Here is a 7,451-nt window from a genome sequence, read left to right as displayed (position 1 = left end):
AGGCTTTCAGATTTCTGAGGGGGAAAAGGTTCTGCTTATTTGAACAAAGCAACAACAACAGATATTTCTCTAAACCTCCAGCCTGATTCCCTTTGACAAATATGTTTTTGAGGTGATTACCAAACCATTCGAAGTTAATTTCCTTCAGAATTGTCCAAATGAATGAGTGCTTATATGTCCTGGCACTGAGGCAGACATGAACAATCACTGATGGAGTTTTCACCTGTAGTATTTCCAGAGAGAGAAATTGGGCATATCCTGACATTTAAGGAACAGTAGTGCTAAATGTTTCTCCAGATTTTCAGACTCCATAATTTTTATTTAATGTAGATTAAACATTCATCTTGATGGTCTGCTTGTCTGAGACAGTGAATCATAGCCCAAACGTCAGTTCATCAAAAGAGCTCACCCTAAATTTTTGATGCTTAAGGATGAAGAATTTGAGACAAGTTTATATACACCCTCAAATATATTTGACAAATGAAGGATTAAACTATTGGTCCTGTAACCTTATTTATTTCTTCAGGAAACAATGAAAGCTTTTCATTTTGTAGAGGATACCCTGTTGGCATGGGTTTATTTCCTCCCATTGAAAACAAATATTCAAATAATGAACTTTTGCCATCTCTGAAGCTTTGGTACTCTTACTCTGAGCTTCCAGGGAGAAGAGTAGATACCTATGAACACTAAAGGAAGAAAGGCATATGGAGATTAAATCCAGAAAGAGATCTGCCCTAACCAGAATTTCCCTTAGAGCTACAGAAGAGACTGAACTGATTTGATGAAAGGTAATAAACAAGTTTTGAAACCATGAGTTACTTTAATCTTCTTTATCAAATAATTAAGATTAAAAAGATAACACCATCTAGAAGTTTGTGCTGATGCCTAGTCATACTAGGTCTTGCTTCTGTAAGTGGAAGGCCAACGTCAAAGATTGATAAGAATGAGCACCAAAGGAAGTATAAGTCATCTCTTTTTCTCATTTCACTAGCAAATAAAAAAAGGAGGCTACCTATTTGCTTCCTGTGAAAGCAAACATCTGACTAATTCAGATGCATCCTGTCATTTACTGGTTTTCAATGAGTGAAGTGCTGGAGTCACAGGCTTAACTTTCATTTCTTTGGGATGGCTTTCTGGAAGGTAGTGCTACTGACTTAAAACTATATCTGATCTGTTACAGCACTCAGAAAGGTACAAAAGTAGAGTAAGCCAATCACTGGTCTTTAGGACTTTACAATGGAATGGTGTGTAAGGAGGAGAGGGCATTTGTAGAATTCATTCCAAAGTACCCTGTTTTCTAACTTGCAGTGAGGTTCAAGTTATTCAAGAGACTGCATGTAAGGCACTTGGCATTATGTCCAGAAAGAAGTGGATGATTTTGCCACTGGGAAATGTGAGGAGGGAAACCTCACAAGCTTGAAGATAAGAGTGTCTAGCAATTGGAATTATGAAATCTAGGTTAAGACTGGGCTCTTCTACTAGTGAGTTGGTGCTAGAGAAACAAACAGCCTAGGTTGGATTTAGTTTGCTGGTAGAGTGCTAGGTGTGGAGAAGGCAATGGTACCCCAATCCAGTACTCTTGCCTGGAAAATCCCATGGATGAAGGAGCCTGGTGGGCTGCAGTCATGGGGTCGCTAAGAGTCAGACATGACTGAGCAACTTGACTTTCACTTTTCACTTTCCTGCATTGGAGAAGGAAATGACAACCCACTCCAGTGTTCTTGCCTGGAGAATCCCAGGGATGGTGGAGCCTGGTGGGCTGCCATCTATGGGGTCGCATAGAGTCGGCCATGACTGAAGTGACTTAAGCATGACTGCTTCACGACTGAAGCAGCAGAGTGCTAGGTAAGTGATAATAAACACTGCCCAGATTCATTGTGGTATCATCAGTGTGATTATAAATATGAAAGCACTTGAAGAGGCAAACAGGTGCACAAATCAAGAATACTAGCAGAGGGAAACTTGAAATCCATATTTCCAGGATACATGCACTACAGTATTCACTGCAGCACTGCTTACAATAGCCGAAACATGGAAGAACCTATATATCCAAAACAGAGGACTGGATAAAGAAGATGTAGCACATATATACAATGGAATATTACCCAGTCATTAAAAAGAAGGAAATGATGCCATTTACAGCAACATGGATGGACCTAGAGATTGTCAAACTGAGTGATATAAGTCAGAGAGAGAGAGCAATATTGTATGATATTGGTTATAAGTGGAATCTAAAAGTAAATGATACAAATGAACTTACAAAACAGAAAAAGATTCACAGACTTAGACAAGGAACTTATGATTGCCAGGGAGAATGATGGGGGAGGGGTAGTTAGGGGTTGACAAGTACACATCACTATATTTAAAATGGATAACCAACAAGGACCTACTGTATAGTACAGGGAACTCTGCTCAGTATTATGTAACACTTAAATGGGAAAATAATTTGAAAAATAGATACATGCATGTGTATAACTGAATCATTTCACTGTACCCCTGAAACTATCATAACATTGTTAATCAAGTATACCCCCAAATAGTTTTTTTGAAGTATATTTTGTACTATATAAACGTGTATATTATACTTTCTATAAAATAAAACATTCAACAAAAGTTTTAAAAAAGAAAGAAAGAGGGAAAAATGTATTCAGGTGTGTATAGTAGTGAAATCTATATAACATTTCTCTATTAGGAGACAAGAACTAAAACTTTTATTGAAACATTAAAGGACCTGAATCAAAGATCACAGGACTAACAAGCAGCAGAGCTGGGATTTGAACTCAGTTCCCTCCATTGGCAAAGCAAGGACACCTGTTACCTCTCAGCCTTGGCACTTAACTTTGATACTGAAACAGTTTTCAAAGATGTTGAAATTGTATAAGTCTACATGGTTTGAATTACTTTTAAATTCACATTCTACAGGGATTCAGCTTGGATGCAGTCTTTCAGAAAAGTGCTGTTATTAAGATTTAAGAGCAAAAATAAATTAGTCTTCATTTAGTAGTTTAGGTAACCTCCCTCCCTGACATTTAATGTTTTATTAAAACTTATTTATAGAGAAGAATCTAGGTCAATAATACTTTCTAAAATTATTATTCAAAGCAGTAGTTTTCAAATCAGTGGATAACCATAAAATTGATGATGATCAATTAGCATTATCCCCCTCCTTTGGGAGGACTTCCCTTCTTTTTGACAGAAATAGCACCTCCCTCCTTGGTGTTCCTACTAAACTTTGTTCCTCTTCCATTGCAAAGTCACGTTGCTTTGTCTTTGCTTCTCACTAGGTTATCATTTCCTTCTAGATTATAAATTCCTCACTAGACCATAAGCTCCTCCACTAGACCGTTCTCTTCATTAGTAATATCTTAAAGATGGTAGGTTAGGATGTCAATAAAGATGTCAATAAAGGACAGAAATGGTAGGGACCTAATAGAAGCAGAAGATATTAAGAAGAGGTGGCAAGAAGACACAGAACTGTACAAAAAAGATCTTCATGATCCAGATAATAATAATAAATGATGGTGTGATCACTCACCTAGAGCCAGACATCCTGGAATGTAAAGTCAAGTGGGCCTTAGGAAGCATCACTACAAACAATACTAGTGGAGGTGATGGAATTCCAGTTGAGCTATTTCAAATCCTGAAAGATGACTCTATGAAAATGCTGCAGTCAATATGCCAGCAAATTTGGAAAACTCAGCAGTGGACACAGAACTGGAAAAGGTCAGTTTTCATTCCAATCCCAAAGAAAGGCAATGCCAAAGAATGCTCAAACTACCACACAGTTGCACTCGTCTCACACGCAGGTAAAGTAATGCTCAAAATTCTCCAAGCCAGGCTTCAGCAATATGTGAACCGTGAAATTCCTGATGTTCAAGCTGGTTTTAGAAAAGGCAGAGGAACCAGAGATCAAATTGCCAACATCCGCTGGATCATGGAAAAAGCAAGAGAGTTCCAGAAAAACTTCTATTTCTGCTTTATTGACTATGCCAAAGCCTTTGACTGTGTGGTTCACATGAAACTGTGGAAAATTCTGAAAGAGATGGGAATACCAGACCACTTGACCTGCCTCTTGAAAAACCTGTATGCAGATCAGGAAGCAACAATTAGAACTGGACATGGAACAACAGACGGGTTCCAAATAGGAAAAGGAGTGGGTCAAGGCTGTATATTGTCACCCTGCTTATTTAACTTATATGCAGAGTCCATCATGAGAAATGCTGGGCTGGAGGAAACACAAGCTGGAATCAAGATTGCCGGGAGAAATATCAATAACCTCAGATATGCAGATGACACCACCCTTATGGCAGAAAGCAAAGAAGAACTAAAGAGACTCTTGATGAAAGTGAAAGTGGAGAGTGAAAAAGTTGGCTTAAAGCTCAACATTCAGAAAACTAAGATCATGGCATCTGGTCCCACCACTTCATGGCAAATAGATTGGGAAACAGTGGAAACAGTGTCAGACTTTATATTTTTGGGCTCCAAAATCACTACAGATGGTGACTGCAGCCATGAAATTAAAAGACGCTTACTCCTTGGAAGGAAAGTTATGACCAACCTAGACAGCATATTAAAAAGCAGAGACATTACTTTGTCAACAAAGGTCCATCTAGTCAAGGCTATGGTTTCTCCAGTGGTCATGTATGGATGTGAGAGTTGGACTATAAAGAAAGCTGAGTGCCAAAGAATTGATGCTTTTGAACTGTGGTGTTGGAGAAGACTCTTGAGAGTCCCTTGGACTTCAAGGAGATCCAACCAGTCCATCCTAAAGGAGATCAGTCCTGGGTGTCCATTGGAAGGACTGATGATGAAGCTGAAACTCCAGTACTTTGGCCACCTGATGTGAAGAGCTGACTCATTGGAAAAGACCCTGATGCTGGGAAAGATTGAGGGCAGGAGGAGAAGGGGACAACAGAGGATGAGATGGTTGGATGCCATCACTGACTCGATGGACATGGGTTTGGGTGGACTCTGGGAGTTGGTGATGGATAGGGAGGCCTGCCGTGCTGAGGTTCATGGGGTCGCAAAGAGTAGGGCATGACTGAGGGACTGAACTGAACTGAAAGGTGGTACATATTCCAAGTATTTATTAGCTTACTTAAATTCTATGTCAGTATTTTAAACCTGTTTCAGAGGAACTTAATTTTAACCATATCCAGTTTTTTTGTCAGATAATTTATGGATAATAACATTAAAGCACTAGCTCTAGTAATAAATAGACAGAAGGAAAGAATTTAGGGCAGGATCAGAGGGTTAGAAGACAGAAGAGCAAGAATGGAAAGACTTTAGAGGGACGGCAAATACATTTTCAGGACCTTGATTTGCTGAATGCATTTCTCGTATTAGGAATAGGGAAGTGTAGATAATTGAATCACATTGGGACTTTTGGTCAAGCTATTAATAATTTGATAAAAATGAATCTCTGACTCATGCCAACATTCTTGGCTTGTAGACCCATAATGGTTAGTAGAATTCATTTCTGTGAGAAAACATGTAGCTGTGTACAGCTTGTGATATGATCAACCTATCTTTTTCTTTCTCCTATTTTTGTTGTTGTTGTTGTTGGTTTGTGAATCTTATTCTGCATCTACTGAGAATGACCATCATGACTTTAGGTCTCTGTCGCAATGGGGGTTCATGTACTACAGTTAAAATTATCTTTAAAGTGCACTAACACTTTCAGTTCAGTTCAGTTGCTCAGTCGTGTCCGACTCTTTGTGACCCCATGAATCACAACACACTACGCCTCCCTGTCCATCACCAATTCCAGGAATTCACTCAAACTCATGTCTATCGAGTCGGTGATACCATCCAGCCATCTCATCCTCTGTCATCCCCTTCTCCTCCTGTCCCCAACCCCTCCCAGCATCAGGGTTTTTTCCAGTGAGTCAACTCTTCACATGAGGTGGCCAAAGTACTGGAGTTTCAGCTTTAGTATCATTCCTTCCAAAGAAATCCCAGGGTTGATCTCCTTCAGAATGGACTGGTTGGATCTCCTTGCAGTCCAAGGGACTCTCAAGAGTCTTCTCCAACACCACACTTCAAAAGCATCAATTCTTCGGTGCTCAGCCTTCTTCACAGTCCAACTCTTACATCCATACATGACCACAGGAAAAACCATAGCCTTGACTGGACGAACCTTTGTTGGCAAAGTAATGTCTCTGCTTTTGAATATGCTATCTAGGTTGGTCATAACTTTCCTTCCAAGGAGTAAGCATCTTTTAATTTCATGGCTGCAGTCACCATCTGTAGTGATTTTGGAGCCCAGAAAAATAAAGTCTGACACTGTTTCCACTGTTTCTCCATCTATTTCCCATGAAGTGATGGGACCGGATGCCATGATCTTAGTTTTCTGAATGTTGAGCTTTAAGCCAACTTTTTCACTCTCCACTTTCACTTTCAACACCAGGCTTTTTAGTTCCTCTTCACTTTCTGCCATAAGGGTGGTGTTATCTGCATATCTGAGGTGATTGATATTTCTCCCAGCAATCTTGATTCCAGTTTGTGTTTCTTCCAGTCCAGCGTTTCTCATGATGTACTCTGCATATAAGTTAAATAAACAGGGTGACAATATACAGCCTTGACCCACTCCTTTTCCTATTTGGAACCCGTCTGTTGTTCCATGTCCAGTTCTAACTGTTGCTTCCTGACCTGCATACAGATTTCTAAAGAGGCAGATCAGGTGGTCTGGTATTCCCATCTCTTTCAGAATTTTCCACAGTTGATTGTGATCCACACAGTCAAAGGCTTTGGCATAGTCAATAAAGCAGAAATAGATGTTTTTCTGGAACTCTCTTGCTTTTTCTATGATCCAGCGGATGTTGGCAATTTGATCTCTGGTTCCTCTGCCTTTTCTAAAACCAGCTTGAACATCAGGAAGTCCATGGTTCACATATTGCTGAAGCCTGGCTTGGAGAATTTTGAGCATTACTTTACTAGCGTGTGAGATGAATGCAATTGTGGGGTAGTTTGAGCATTCTTTGGCATTGCCTTTCTTTGGGATTGGAATGAAAACTGACCTTTTCCAGTCCTGTGGCCACTGCTGAGTTTTCCAAATTTGCTGGCATATTGAGTGCAGCACTTTCACAGCATCATCTTTCAGGATTTGGAAGAGCTCAACTGGAATTCCGTCACCTCCACTAGCTTTGTTCGTAGTGATTTTTTAGCCTGATTTATAATTTACCGTCTCCTCATTGTCAGTGTTACTTCCAAAGGATTTGATGGAGGATCTGAATTAAAGCCATTAAAGCCCCTTTGACTTTGAACATAACACATATTTTGCATAAAGAAATCAATAAAATTTGGGGTAGATTCAAATAACATTTTTCATCCTGAAGTAGTGTTTAGATGATTTGAAGTTACTCATTTAAAAATTTTGCAAAATCACTTGGGTCTGTACTTCTTGGTTTTCTTCTTCATTCATTTACTCAACAAATATTTATTAGGTACTT

Source organism: Bos mutus, chromosome 1 (genome assembly GCF_027580195.1).
Source record: "Bos mutus isolate GX-2022 chromosome 1, NWIPB_WYAK_1.1, whole genome shotgun sequence".
Lineage (NCBI taxonomy): Eukaryota > Metazoa > Chordata > Mammalia > Artiodactyla > Bovidae > Bos > Bos mutus.
The sequence above is the reverse complement of the archived record's forward strand: the minus strand, read 5'-3'. Positions refer to the sequence as shown.